This window comes from Anabrus simplex, chromosome 1 (assembly GCF_040414725.1).
Source record: "Anabrus simplex isolate iqAnaSimp1 chromosome 1, ASM4041472v1, whole genome shotgun sequence".
NCBI classification, from domain to species: domain Eukaryota; kingdom Metazoa; phylum Arthropoda; class Insecta; order Orthoptera; family Tettigoniidae; genus Anabrus; species Anabrus simplex.
In genome coordinates this window covers 1010322669-1010336315 of record NC_090265.1, presented here as the reverse complement: position 1 = coordinate 1010336315, position 13647 = coordinate 1010322669, and the positions used below count along the sequence as shown (strand labels likewise).

The 13647-nt window shown below is 37.3% G+C and overlaps 1 protein-coding gene across 1 annotated transcript in view; it reads left to right on the top strand.

Annotated features, from left to right (window-relative positions):
* LOC136857786 (microtubule-associated protein futsch) overlaps window positions 1–13647 on the top strand; it is a 468803-nt gene that overhangs the window by 209015 nt on the left and 246141 nt on the right. The gene's annotated exons all lie outside the window — the stretch shown is intronic.

Sequence of the window (13647 nt, the reverse complement as noted above, 5' to 3'; positions counted from 1 at the left end):
GTAGAATTGCGTCTCTATTACTATGCAGATGTGGTTTCTTGTTAATAATATATTTTTCTCAGGCTAATTATGGATTCCAATTGCTAATTTAATCACTCTTCAGTGAACTATATTGTCTGCAGTACGGAATTTTGCCTTCTCGCCTCTTCTTTTCAGCGGTCTCAGTATCACCTTTCGCCAGTATTTAAATTTAAAGATCTCAGATCTTTTTTGTATCTTGATTGCTATTCTCTGCTAAATAGCTCGCAATTTTGCTTCAGTCTACTTATTTAAATTATTATTTCATTCCACAACAACGACAGATTCCTTCTTTTTTCTTCTCCGATGACTTATTCAGTGCAATACTTTTGTTCTTCAAGTAAAGAATGAATTAGGTTTCAATTATTTTTTAAAAGGATATCTGTTCCATCTTGAAGTTCTTTTGCATGGCCTTTATAATTCTGCGCCTTCTAAACTTGGATTGATCTGAGTTTCGATGACAATTTTATATGTTTATTACTGCCTGAAGTTGCCGCGCGCCATTTTGTCTGCCCCTTTTCCTTTCGTATAAGTGCCTAGAATGTAACGTAATAGTACAATGTGATGCCCCTGTTAAGCTGATCAACCCAGTATATTGTGACAATAATATGCAAGGAAATGAAATAGAAAGTGTAGAAAGAAGTTGGGAAACTTTTAAAAATGGAATGAAAGAAGCAGCTATGAAAACATGTCAATGCTGAAAGGCATAAAAAAAATTTCCGCGATGGGTCAACATATGAGTACAACAGGACATCAGTTCACACCTATAGAGCAGGATTTGACAATATTACGTAAAATAAACAAAGGAGCTCTTCTAAATACAGTAGAATGAAATGAAATGTCGTATGGCTTTTAGTGCCAGGAAATCCCAGGACGGGTTTGGCTCGCCAGATGCAGGTCTTTCTATTTGACGCCCATAGGCGACCTGCGCGTCGTGATGAGGATGAAATGATGATGAAGACAACACATACACCCAGCCCCCGTGCCATTGGAATTAACCAATTAAGGTTAAAATCCCCGACCCGGCCGGGAATCGAACCTGGGACCCTCTGAACCGAAGGCCAGTACGCTGACCGTTCAGCCAACGAGTCGGACAATACAGTAGAATATTTATATATTTAGAACAAAAAAGTAATCAGGAAAATAACCTGAATGATATAATTGACAACAGGAACCCTTTATTCAAAGGGATATTATCAAATCTTGAAACATTAGGCAAAATAAACAAAACAGACAATAAAAGTAAGGAAATGAACGAGCTTTCGCCATCTCGTATTTCCACTCCCTCTACCCCTTCTAAAGCTGAAACCTTGACCATAAGCAACACGCCTCCTCCCCTCTCCACAGCCTTGCCTTCCCCGAAGGTGGAGCAAGCATTAGAACACACACACCACTGTTATACAAGATGGAAGGCCGCTTCAAACGTAGCTCTTCCAAGGTCACAGTAGGAATGGATTTTGACAACAGCAAGGTACGAAACTTTTTTTTAATATACCAAGTTTCCTTGTACAGACATATTTTTCATCAAAAAAGCAAATCCCCCATTTTATTTTATTTTATTTTATTTCATTTCAGAATATGGAGAAGGTCCTTTGTTATTAGCACACGGCAATCAGCTTTAAGGTTCTGTAAATAACCCAATTTCAAGATTATGTAAGTTCAAAAACCAATAGCAGCCACCTTAGAGGGAGTGAAAGAAGTGAACTCTTAACAATATTCAGAACAGTGTCAAAGGAAAGTCATACAATTTTTTTTTTTAACTTTTTACTTGAAGACAAGCTAAATATTTTAATGAAAAAGTGCTTGAAACTTTTTAACAACAACTGTTCAAATGAATAGTTTTTAAAATAGGCTAATTATAAGTATATCCATTCCATCTCATTTCACTAACCCATTTAACCACCACATTGTTTTTAATTAATTTTAATTCAATTCATATTTACATAATATTTAAGAAGAACAAGGTACCTGATTATAATGTACTTAAAGATAAACACTTAGTGAATCACCTAAGCTATATAAACAGCTGAAGATGTTCAAAAAGAGAATGAAATATGTACTGTGTGTAATTAATTAATTTGCTAAAATGCAAATATAAGTATCAAAAAGGTGGAAGATTTTTATTGTTATAAGTTTTTGTAATAGAATTTGATATGGAAAATGAGGCTGATTTCTTGCAAAATCAAATTGTACTTGGTGACAGTCAAGGTATGAATATGACAAGCAGATTAGAGCAGATGGCGGATGCAGCAGTTACGTAGAAATGAAAATGTTAGCACAGGATAGGGCGTCATGGAGAGTTGCATCAAACCAGTCTGTAAACTGATGACTCAAACAACAAATTGCAGTCAAATTCCACTGAAAAAAAAAAAGTCTGTATCAAGGGATGAACAGGGAACCCAGATGGATTTTAATACAGCATTTGCAAAGTTCAGATGCATTAATTTTTGTACGATTTCACAAAAAAGGGACAATTTGTCACTCTCATTGACAATCAATTTGTAATCTGCGACTGTTAGGTTCTTCAGTCTGTCAAAACTAATTTATGATTTAAAAAACAATGACGTTTCATTTCGCTGATGTATGTGGCATTACAGTTTGGTTTTTGGCATTTGAGTTCATATTATACTCCTGATTTGGAGAAATGGTCCTTTTCTTTTGCTTATATTACATTTACTCATTTGTTTTTCTAATGCGTTGTTCGTTCTGAATACTGTTTTAAAACCTTGCTGTTTGGATAACAAACGTAATTTGTACACAAGGTACAAAGCCCACAAAAACACTATTAGACACAACAGACACTTGGCCTTCTGTGAACACATATATGACAACACCCACTTCAAAGACATCAGCACAAATATTACACATCGAAAGTAATAAAAAATCTTTATACGTAATTGGAGTCAATAGAAGATGGCATTTTGAAAAAAAGCTAACCAGAATAAGCTGAATGATCACACACACCTAAAAGATTCCCCACTCTTCACTCTACCTAATTAAATCGCATGCCGTACCAGTAAAGCATAATACTTCCAACTCCAGTAAAAATATATAATTCATTAGTTTGTGAATACTCATAAACCAACCCCTACAATATTTCCAAAACAATTTAAATAAGATGATAATAATTATAACAACAACAACAACAACAACCACCACCACCGCACCATTAGTTTAGTATACCAGTTGTAACTGAGTTGGGAAAAGATCAGTTTTGTTTCAGAAGAAGTGTAGGAACACTGAAACAATCCTGACTTTATGTTTAATGTTAGAGGACCGAATTAAGGACGAGCCCACGTACATGGCATTCATATATCTAGAAAAGGCATTCAATAATACTGACTGGACCAAGTGATTTGAGATTCAAAGGGTTTTCGGGATCAGATGCTGAGAAAGAATTATTATTTACAATCTGTATAAAAATCAGTCTGCAGTGATAAGAATCAAGGGCTTTGAGAAAGGAGTGAGGCAAGGCTCCAGAGTCCCCACCCTCCCCCTCCTTTTCAGTGTTTATATAGAACAGGTGGTAAAGTAAATTGAAGAGGAATTTAGAATCCGAGGAGAGGAACTTAACCCATATGCACCCACCCGCCCTTTGGTCTGACATTGCTAGGAATCCGCCAACTGTTTAGTATGCAACCTGGGTGTTGCAAGCTTTCGGTTAAAACAGTATAGTGGGTGATCGACTGCGCGTATTATCATGGGACCTGTTTTATATTATTGAGACATTCCACACTATTGCTCATGACACAAAAAACAGAACAATACAGAAATAAAACACATTTAAAAATCCCTTTGAAGTCTTGAATTTTTCATTAACTTATCTCACCTTGGAAGTTCTTTAGTGTTTGTTAAGGCCTTAATTATATGACACAAACCTAGCATTTGCCTGATTTTGAAATAAGGAAATAATAGAAAACCAATACGACATGAGCCTAACATTTGCCTGATTTGGAAATAAGGAACTAATGGGAAACAAATCACGAGTAAGCGAATGATGAGATTCGAACCTATATCCCAAATATGAACTTACAGCCGTATGTCTCACTCGGTTTATTATTATTATTATTATTATTATTATTATTATTATTATTATTATTATTATTATTATTATTATTATTATTATTATTATTATTAAGTCTGAGGATCAGTGGTAAAGTGTTCACATCCAGGTACCAAGATCGTAGGTTCAAATCCGGCAGTCGCAATCGGATCTTGATGGGTGGGAGAAAGTTCATTCGGCATTCCATGTCGTACGATATTATTATGCGAAAGATCTCTGGTGATATATTTCGTGTTCATTCATGCACAGGATCACTGATAACTTCACCCTCACTAACACTGCTGATATCAGAGCCTAAAACATCAAATATGCTTTGAATTTCGCTATTACTGAGCATTTCGTGCGAGCAAGCAACTTCCTTCTCAGCCATCTTGTCATACAGATTTCTCGATCAATATTTTAATCAATTCTCTTTGCCAAAGAAGCATACCAGAGCACTCTGGTGACACTTTGAGATACCAAGGAAAGATTTCAATTAGAAATGTTTCCGGAAAAAGCCAACAGATGACACAAATGTCTCCAATATGCGACCTTGCATCCCGGCGTCCCAGTCCGTTTGTGGAGTCCTGGCCCAGCCGCTCAAGCGCGTACCAGTCCGCTTACGGGTGCATAGGGGTTAAAACACTGAAATCCTGAAATTTCCTGATGATATTGTTATTTTATCTGAATCTGCAGATCTGGAGGAATTTCTGAATGGTGTGGACAGTTATTATTATAAACAATCATATCAGAACACTAAATTTTATTTAAAACCTGGTTTTTGGACTCTAAGGTCCATCATCAGTGTTGAAATTATTTTAAAAACATTTTATTTTACATGAGTGTGTTGTCACATTGAGTTTTAAAACAGTAAAAATGGAGCCCTGTTGAGATCAACTGTAAAATAAGAAACAGAAAATAAAAGTGTAAAAGTAAGCACACAATACATGTAAAATGGCTTAGAATTTTATAATAATTATGATTAGTATGGACAGAGTCTTGGCGATGGAATACAAGATGAAAAATCCAAAACAAAAGTAACAGAGTACAATCTAATGAAGTGAGGTGATGCAGGAAGTATTATGTTAGGAAATTAAGTCTTAAAGGAAGTACAGTAGATGAATATTGTTACTTGGGTAGTAAAATGGCTAACAGTGGCAGAAGTAAGGAGAACATAAAATGCAGACTAGCACAAGCAAGGATGGCCTTTCTTAAGGAAATAAATTTGCTCACTTCGAACAATAATATAAGACATGATATAGGCTTTTGGGCTTATGCCGTGTCAAGAAAATAAGGTGAAATTCTTTATGTTTTGCAGAGAACTGTGTTCTGCATCATCTTAAGAAAATCTCGACTGTCCATAAGAAAGGCTTCTTAAACAATGTGCTTGAAATTTAGACGTTATAATAGAAGTGGAAATGGTACGTTCATTCGTCACCAGATGGATCCCTGGACGTGGGCAGTCGAGATTTTCTTCTGATGACGCAGAGCACAGTCCTCTGCGAAACGTAAAGCATTTCACCTTATTTTCTTGACACGGCATAAGCCCAAAAGCCTATATCATGTCTATAAGTACGGGTCATGAAAGCACAGTGGCAGTATTAAAAACCTCTATGGACGGATACTTTTACGAAGGCTTCAAAATTTAGCAAATTAAGGAGAAAGAAGTCTGTTCTTCTTTCTTCTTTATGCTTTCTACTGAGATGCAGGGACCATAACATCATTCCCAACTGTGTGAAGCTGAAGCACACGTTAAATACACCGAAGGCCTGGAGAATATGTCAATGTGCTAGCAAGGCTCTTGTTATCGTGAGAGTGCATTACACTCGTAAGGAACTGGACTCAGTCTCCCAAGAGTTGTTTCGTTTACACCTGCTGTTAAGCAACACACTCTCACAGGAATTGTGGTTGACTTTCGATTCCATTGCTGCTATACAGGCTGAACAAAAATTTAACCAGGTGTCATTCAGACAGAAATCGAAGTTCCTCCGACTAGCTCAGAAACTGGGGGTTTCTCGCACGAACCCGGATGCTAGTAAAACTGTCATCAGTCTTTCCAAGAAATCCTTGGATGAGAACCAAACGGCAGTTCTAGCTAGGGGTCTTAATTTCTCTGTCACACCCTCTAAAATTCCCACTGAGGAGTTAATTACTTTCATTGAGGCAGCCATCCACAAACTACCTACGGATGAGACTGAGGAGTTAAGACACAAATGTTTGAGACTCATAAGGTCCGCTGTTGTACCCGCGCCCAATTTAACAAGAGGCGAAAGGAGAGCTCTGAAGGGACTTAAGAGATGATTCTGAACTGACCATTCTCTCAGCTGATAAGGGTAATGTGACAGTGGTTATGGACTGACGAGTATAAGAATAAGATCTCGGCTATATTGTCAGAGCCTGTTTACAGACTGAGCTCACGTGACCCCACCACTCATGTGTCCAAACGCCACCGCGAAGCTCTTAAGGCAATCTTCAATTCCAAAAGAGGAGGCTAAACATCTGTCCCCAGGGGATGCAGTGCGACCTAGATTATATGGACTGCCTAAGATCCATAAAAAGAGATGTTCCTCTCAGACCTATTGTTAGTGCGACAGGTTCCCCTACATATGCTCTGGCCAAATACGTAAGCAAATTGCTTCAGCCACACATAGGACGTACTGAATCATAAGTCAGGGATTCTCGGTATTTCATCAACAAGCTGTCAAACATAACCCTTCAACCTAATGCACTTTTGGTGAGTTTTGATGTGGAGTCCTTGTTCACTAAAGTGCCGATTGACTCGGTCATGTCTCTCGTTGAACACCAGTTCCCTGAGGATTACTAAGCTATTTTACCACTGCACGACTTCCAGCTATTTCTTGTGGGGTGGAAATTTTTACGAACAGACGGACGGAGCGGCTATGGGAAGACCACTTTCGTCCGTAGTGGCTAATTTTTTTATGGAGGATTTTGAGGAGGAGGCTATTGCTTTGGCGCTCGTCAAACCTATGATATGGTGGAAGTATGTTGATGATGCATTTGTGGTCTGGACAGAAGGTCCTGAGAAACTTCATCTATTTCTAAACCACCTAAATCAGCAACATCCTTAAATTAAATTCACTATAGAGATGGAGTCGGATGGATGCCTTCCTTTCTTGGATGTTCTGGTAAGAAAGAAACCAGACGGCTCCTTAGGACATACCGTCTATCGTAAGCCACCCACACAAATCGCTATCTTCATGCAGATTCTCACCACCATCCAGCACAAAAACAAGACATTCTCACAACACTCGTCAAGAGGGTGAGATAAATTTGTGAGCCATGAAATATCGAGGTGGAGATGGACATACTCAAAGTCACGTTCAAGGGTAATGGTTGTAGCGGTTTGCAGATTCATAGAGCCCTGCATCCCAGAGAAATGACCAAGCAAAGCTCACAGAAGGAAGAAGTGAAGAGAACTGCCTACTTGCCTTACATTCACAACACCACATATCGAATTGCCAAGGTCCTCTGCAAATGCAATATAAAAACGGGTTTGGCACTGCCACTAAAATTGCTCACAGTCCGGGTAAAACCAAGGACAAATTGTCCCCACTTTTACATCCTGGGGTATACGAAATTCCCTGTGCTTGCGGTAAGGTATACACGGGCCAAACATGCCAGTCCATTGGTACCCGTATCAGTTTAAAGTAATAAACTTCATGGTTGGGTTCCGTTTTGAGTTAAGACTTAACTTAAAAATGAGTACAAAATTTTATTGTTCCACCTTCTCAGTACTTAAAATCATTGAACATTTATCAAAACATTACAATATAATAATAACAGGTACTAGTTTCGGTCCGTTTTTTGGACCATCAGCCTAGCCAAAATTACAAGCAAAAGACATAATCTAAAAATGAAAAATGATGTGGATGAACAAGGGGATGGGATGGTGATGGAATGACATACAAAAGTAAAATACCTTATATATGTGTTACAATAAATATGAACAGAATATGTTAAAATTAACAGATGAATAAAAGCATTGTGATGTCATATAAAATCATTTGATGACAAAGTCTTAGGTTAATGGTTGAACTTGTGTTGCACACTTAAATTCGAGTGAAATCTTATGTAAGTTCTTATGTTTCTGGAAGGTTGTAAAAGCGAGTTCCACAGTGGCGCAGAGGGAATTGTCCAATATGACCAGTATAGACTTGACGAAATGAGAAAGCTGGACTCGTTCTATGTAGCATGAACGATTGCAGTTTTTTAAAGGTAGTCTCAATTCAGTTGGAACCCAATGAACCTGAAGAACAAAATTGGAATTAACTCGAGAGATCTAGTAGAGAAAATACAAGGGGAGGGGGGGCGAAATAATGAGTACTCACCTTGTGCTTTTTGTAGAACAAGCTGCTGGAATGAGTGCAACGGACAGAGTGAGGGTCACGCTGAATAGAACAGCAAAAGAGGAGAGGGGGATGCGGAGGGGAAGGGTGACGTAAGTGTGGAAGGAGACGGGAGGGAGGGAAAGGGGAATGGTTCAGGGCGGGTTAGGAGAGAGGGAAGTAAATGGTATTTGTGGTGGTGGGGGACCCTTAATTGATTTAAAGAAAGGGTTATGAACAGCTGATTTATTTTTCCTATAATAGGAAATAAAAAGATCGAATAAAATATTGGGTTTCTCGGTGATTTCGTTAAGATTATAATTGGCATTAAAATATTGATCCAAATGTATGTAAAAGCTCTCAGTTATGTTGAGTGGAGGTCCCTTTTTAGCTATTTCGAATATGTCCATGTCTGTTTCAATGTTCGTAAAACTATGGTTATAATCGACCATATGTTGGCCGATGGCTGAAAATTTGTTGTATTTGACTGCGTTGAAATGCTCAGAATATCTAATATTGAAGCTCCTACCGGTCTGCCCTATGTAGGAAATATTTGAACATGCGTTATATCTAATTCTGTAGACACCTGATTTTGAGTACCTGTTTATTTTATTAATATGTGAGGTGTTATGTAAGATGTGCATGTTGTTGTTGCTGGTTTTGAAGGCTATTTTCATGCCTTTCTTCTTTAAAACATTAGTAATCATGTGGAATTCCACTGACATAGGTAAAAGTGGAGAAAGAATCGTGTTTGGATGGTTCTTTTTTAAGCGTGGTCTTAGGTCGGAATTTGTGTTTACTAAATTGATTATTAAAGTCATTGAATCTAGCAAAGTGATGGATAGTATTCAATTCTGTGTGGAGATCTTTTTTATTCATGGCTACGTTGAATGCTCTATGTATAAGACTATTATAGGTTGCTTTTTTGTGGGGGAAGGGATGAAATGAATTTTGTCGGATTGTGACGGCCGAATGGGTGGGTTTTCTGTATATCTTGTAGGTTAAGGATTCCTGTTGGCTAGTAATGGTAAGATCCAAAAAATTGATTTTTTGATCTACTTCTGCCTCCAAAGTGAACTTAATGTGTGGATCGATGTTATTTAATGTTAGAAGTGTGGTATTAGCATCTTGCAGGTTCTTGTTAATAACTACAAGGACATCGTCGACGTATCTAACCCAAAAAAGGATGTTATCAAATTTATTGTTGATTTTTGTGTTCTCGAGAAAGTCTAAATAGATTTCTGCGAGAATCCCTGAAGCCGGTGAACTCATTGCTAGACCATTTTGTTGGTAAATAGTACCATTAAACATAAAAAGTTGTTGTAAACTACCAATTTGAGCAATGTAATGAAATCTTGGATTTCCAGATTATTCAGGTGACCCTTTTTTTGTAGATTATTTTTGATGATGAGAATTAGTTTAGAAATTGGTATACTGGGGTACATAATAACAATGTCAAAGGAATGAAGTGAATAGTCAGCACACATGTTAAAGTTATTAAGTTTGTCTATTAATTCGAAGGAGTTTCTAACCGACTTCTTAGATGAAAAAAGGTAATTTTTACTTAGAAACTTTTGGATAAATTGCGTAGTTTTATACAGGGGACTCGGTTTAAAATTGATGATTGGGCGAATGGGCACACCGGCTTTATGAATTTTAGGAAGAGCTCTAGCCGTAGGAAGTCCGGAGTTCATACTAATAAGCTGGCTTTTCTTGTTCAGTGAGCAGAAAGGAAGAATTTTTTAAGGTTTGTTTTAGGAGTCTCTGGATTTTTTGTGTGGGGTCTTTTTTAACTCTGGAGAAAGAACTATCTTGAAAGAAATCAGATGTTTTGCTGATATAATCTTTTTTATCTATGATGACCGTCGTGTTACCTTTGTCAGCCTTGGTTACAATTAGCTCGTTGTCTTTAATTTTCTTTTTTAGGGCATGTAGGGGTTTCAGATCAGTTTGTGTGTTCTTGTTGTTAGAATTGGAAAAATTAGGTGAGTTCTTACAAGAGAGGATGTTATTAAGCTTCCTTTTGATTTTGTATCTTCATCTTGTGTTATCTGAAGGTGTATTGGAAGTGGCCAGTTCCGATTCAGTTATCATTTTGTGATGATTGAGTTGGTGACGATGGGATAGGAAAGGGTTAGGAGTGGGAAGGAAGTGTCCTCGGCCTTACTTAAGGTACTGCCCAGCATTTGCCTGGTGTGAAAATGGGAAATCATGGAAAACCATCTTCAGGACTGTCAACGATGGGGTTCAAACCCACTATCTTCCAATTCCGGCTCTCAGCTGCGTGCCCCTAACTGCACGGCCAACTCGCTCGGTTTTACGAGTTTTAGTAAATAGTAACCAGTTCATTAAAAACAAGTTTGTGATTTGATAGAATCTGATGATGTTTCTGAAACATGTTCTTCCATTTTAGTTAAGTTGTTTCTTTTTCAGATTTAACCTGTTATTTTTTTCAGGTATTTTCTAAATTTAAAAAAATCATAAATTAGTTGTGGCAGACTGAAGATTCTAACCAATATAGATCAACTGAGGTTAAGCTGAAAATAAATGGCTTCCGCTGTAACTAATCAAGTTGTACTCATTGACAATCAAATTGTTCTTAAGAAACCCCTCTGCATCTATGGATGAATAGGGAACCGAAATTTATTTTAATACAGCAGTTTTAAAGTTCAGGTTCATTAAATTCATTGCTTGCAGTGACTGAATTATTTCAACTTGTCTTCAGAAATAGTGTTTATCTTTAAAAGAAAGTTATCCAACAACCATATCAGAGTCTCTGAACATTTTAAAGCCAGGCAATTTGTGATCTCTTCCGCTCATAGCCAAAACACTTTTAACTTAATTGAATGACATTAGTTGAAGTAATTCATTCAGCAGTCCAACTGACATGTTAACATCATTTGGAGATACGTGCTTTTCAGTTTCATGTACAACCAAGGTACCAACCTTTAGCAAGAACAGCTTTATTTCATTTCTTAATGAGTCACTAAACCCGTCATTAATCTTGCTAACTGGTTCACCAATATGTCCATAAGCATTTACATTCATTTTATTGTTTAACTCCATTATTTTTGAAACCAGCAAATAGGAATTTGGATAATTAGACTCCACTAATTCCAAAATAATGTCTGCAATAAACACAGTTTTCAGAAACAAATGCTGCTTTGTATTTTACCTGGTTACATAATTTGACATCTTCCATTTCTGCTAATCAGTTTGGCACTGGAATGGATAATGGTGACAGTTGTTTAAAAAAATAATAATTGGAGGATGTCTAAGTGAGAGAATAATAATAATAATAATAATAATAATAATAATAATAATAATAATAATAATAATAATAATAATAATAATAATAATAATAATACTACTACTATAAAAGAATTCACCGGTATCATCCAAGAGATTTGGGAAACAGAACAAATTCCAGAAGATTGGAAAAGTGCACTAATTCATCCTTTACATAAGAAAGGAGACAGAACGGATGTAAATAACTACAGAGGAATCTAATTGGTATCTGTTGCCTACAAAATTTTATCTCAGTGCCTTCTCGATAGAGCCCAACAGCAACTAGAACCAAAAATTGGAGAATATCAAGCAGGTTTCAGACCAGGCCGTTCATGTCCAGAGCAAATTTTGAACCTAAAGTTAATCCTAAGGCATCAGAGAATTTGTAGCAAAAATGTAGTTTGTACTTTTGTTGATTTCAAAAAGGCCTATGATTCAGTTGATCGTCAATCACTGTTTCAGATATTAAAAGAACAGGGTCTAGACCGGAAAACACTCGCAATTGTAAAAGAGACATTGACAGACACAAAATCTAAGGTTAAATTCATGGGGGAAATCTCAGACCCTTTTCCGATCAAAACAGGAGTAAGACAGGGAGATGGGCTCTCTCCACTACTCTTCAGCTGCGTCCTTGAAAAGGTAATACAGGAATGGCGCAAACAGAAGTCTGCCCTCAAGATTGACCAACCAATCACTCTTGGTAGGGGCAAATTAGCAGTAGACTGCCTGGCATTTGCGGACGATCTGGCAATCTTAACTCGTGACGTTTCAACAGCCATAAACCAGATCGAACTCCTGAAAGAAACAGCGGAAAAAGTCGGCCTCCAAATATCGTTTGAAAAAACTGAATACATGACCTGCAGCAAAGAAGCCCCTAAATTCATGGAGACAAAATATGGCAAAATAAAACGGGTCCAGCAATTCAAATATCTCGGTGAAATAATTCAGGAGAATGGAATGGAAACAAAAGCCAATGAAGTTAGATGCCAAAAAATGGAAACTGCGTATAGACTCACCCAAAATATCTATAACAAAAAGTGTCTCTCCAAGCATGCTAAACTAAGACACTATAATACAGTTATTAAACCAGAATGCCTCTATGGATCAGAGACACTAATTTTGAACAGGAAAACTGATCTAGAAAATATTCAGAAAAAGGAACGCAAGATCATTAGAAACATTTTAGGCCCAGAACTCGTAGATGAACAGTACCGCCTTAGAGGGAAACAGGAAATCAAACAATTTTCTAACATTCACAGTGACATCAGAAAACGCAGATTAAGATTCTTTGGACATATAAAAAGGATGAACCCAGATAGACTTACCAAGCAAATAGTTGAATTTTATGAAAACCGAAGTAAAGCTAAAACGGACACAATAAAATGGATTGGCGAAATTAAAACAGATCTCAAACTGGCAGGAATTACACCTGAAGACATCCAAAGCCGGGTTATCTTCAGAACCAAAGTTCATAAGTGGCAAGTTGACCAAGAGGAAAAACCAAAGAAGAAGACCGGAACAACATGGTCTCAAGAGAGAAAAGAAGCACACAGCAAACGAATGAAGGAAGTGTGGGCACAAAGAAAGGCAAATGCCTGTCTCTAAGTACTTTGCGTAGTCCTAATGGGCTCATTCGCAATATATATATATATAATAATAATAAATATTTATTTTACGTCCCCACTAACTACTTTTACAGTTTTTGGAACACCAAGTTTCTGGAATGTTGTCCCGCAAGAATTCTTCAGTGCTCCAGTAAATCTGATGCGAGGCTGACATATTTGAGCACTCTGAAGTACCATTGGACTGAGCCAGGATCAAACCTGCCAAGTTGTGCTCAGAAGACCTGTGCTCTACTGTCTTAGCTACTCAGCCCAGAGGGGGGGAGGGAGAAATTGAGAGAGTGTCATTGTTTTATGAGGAAGTACATCTTGTCAACCAGTATCATCTTTT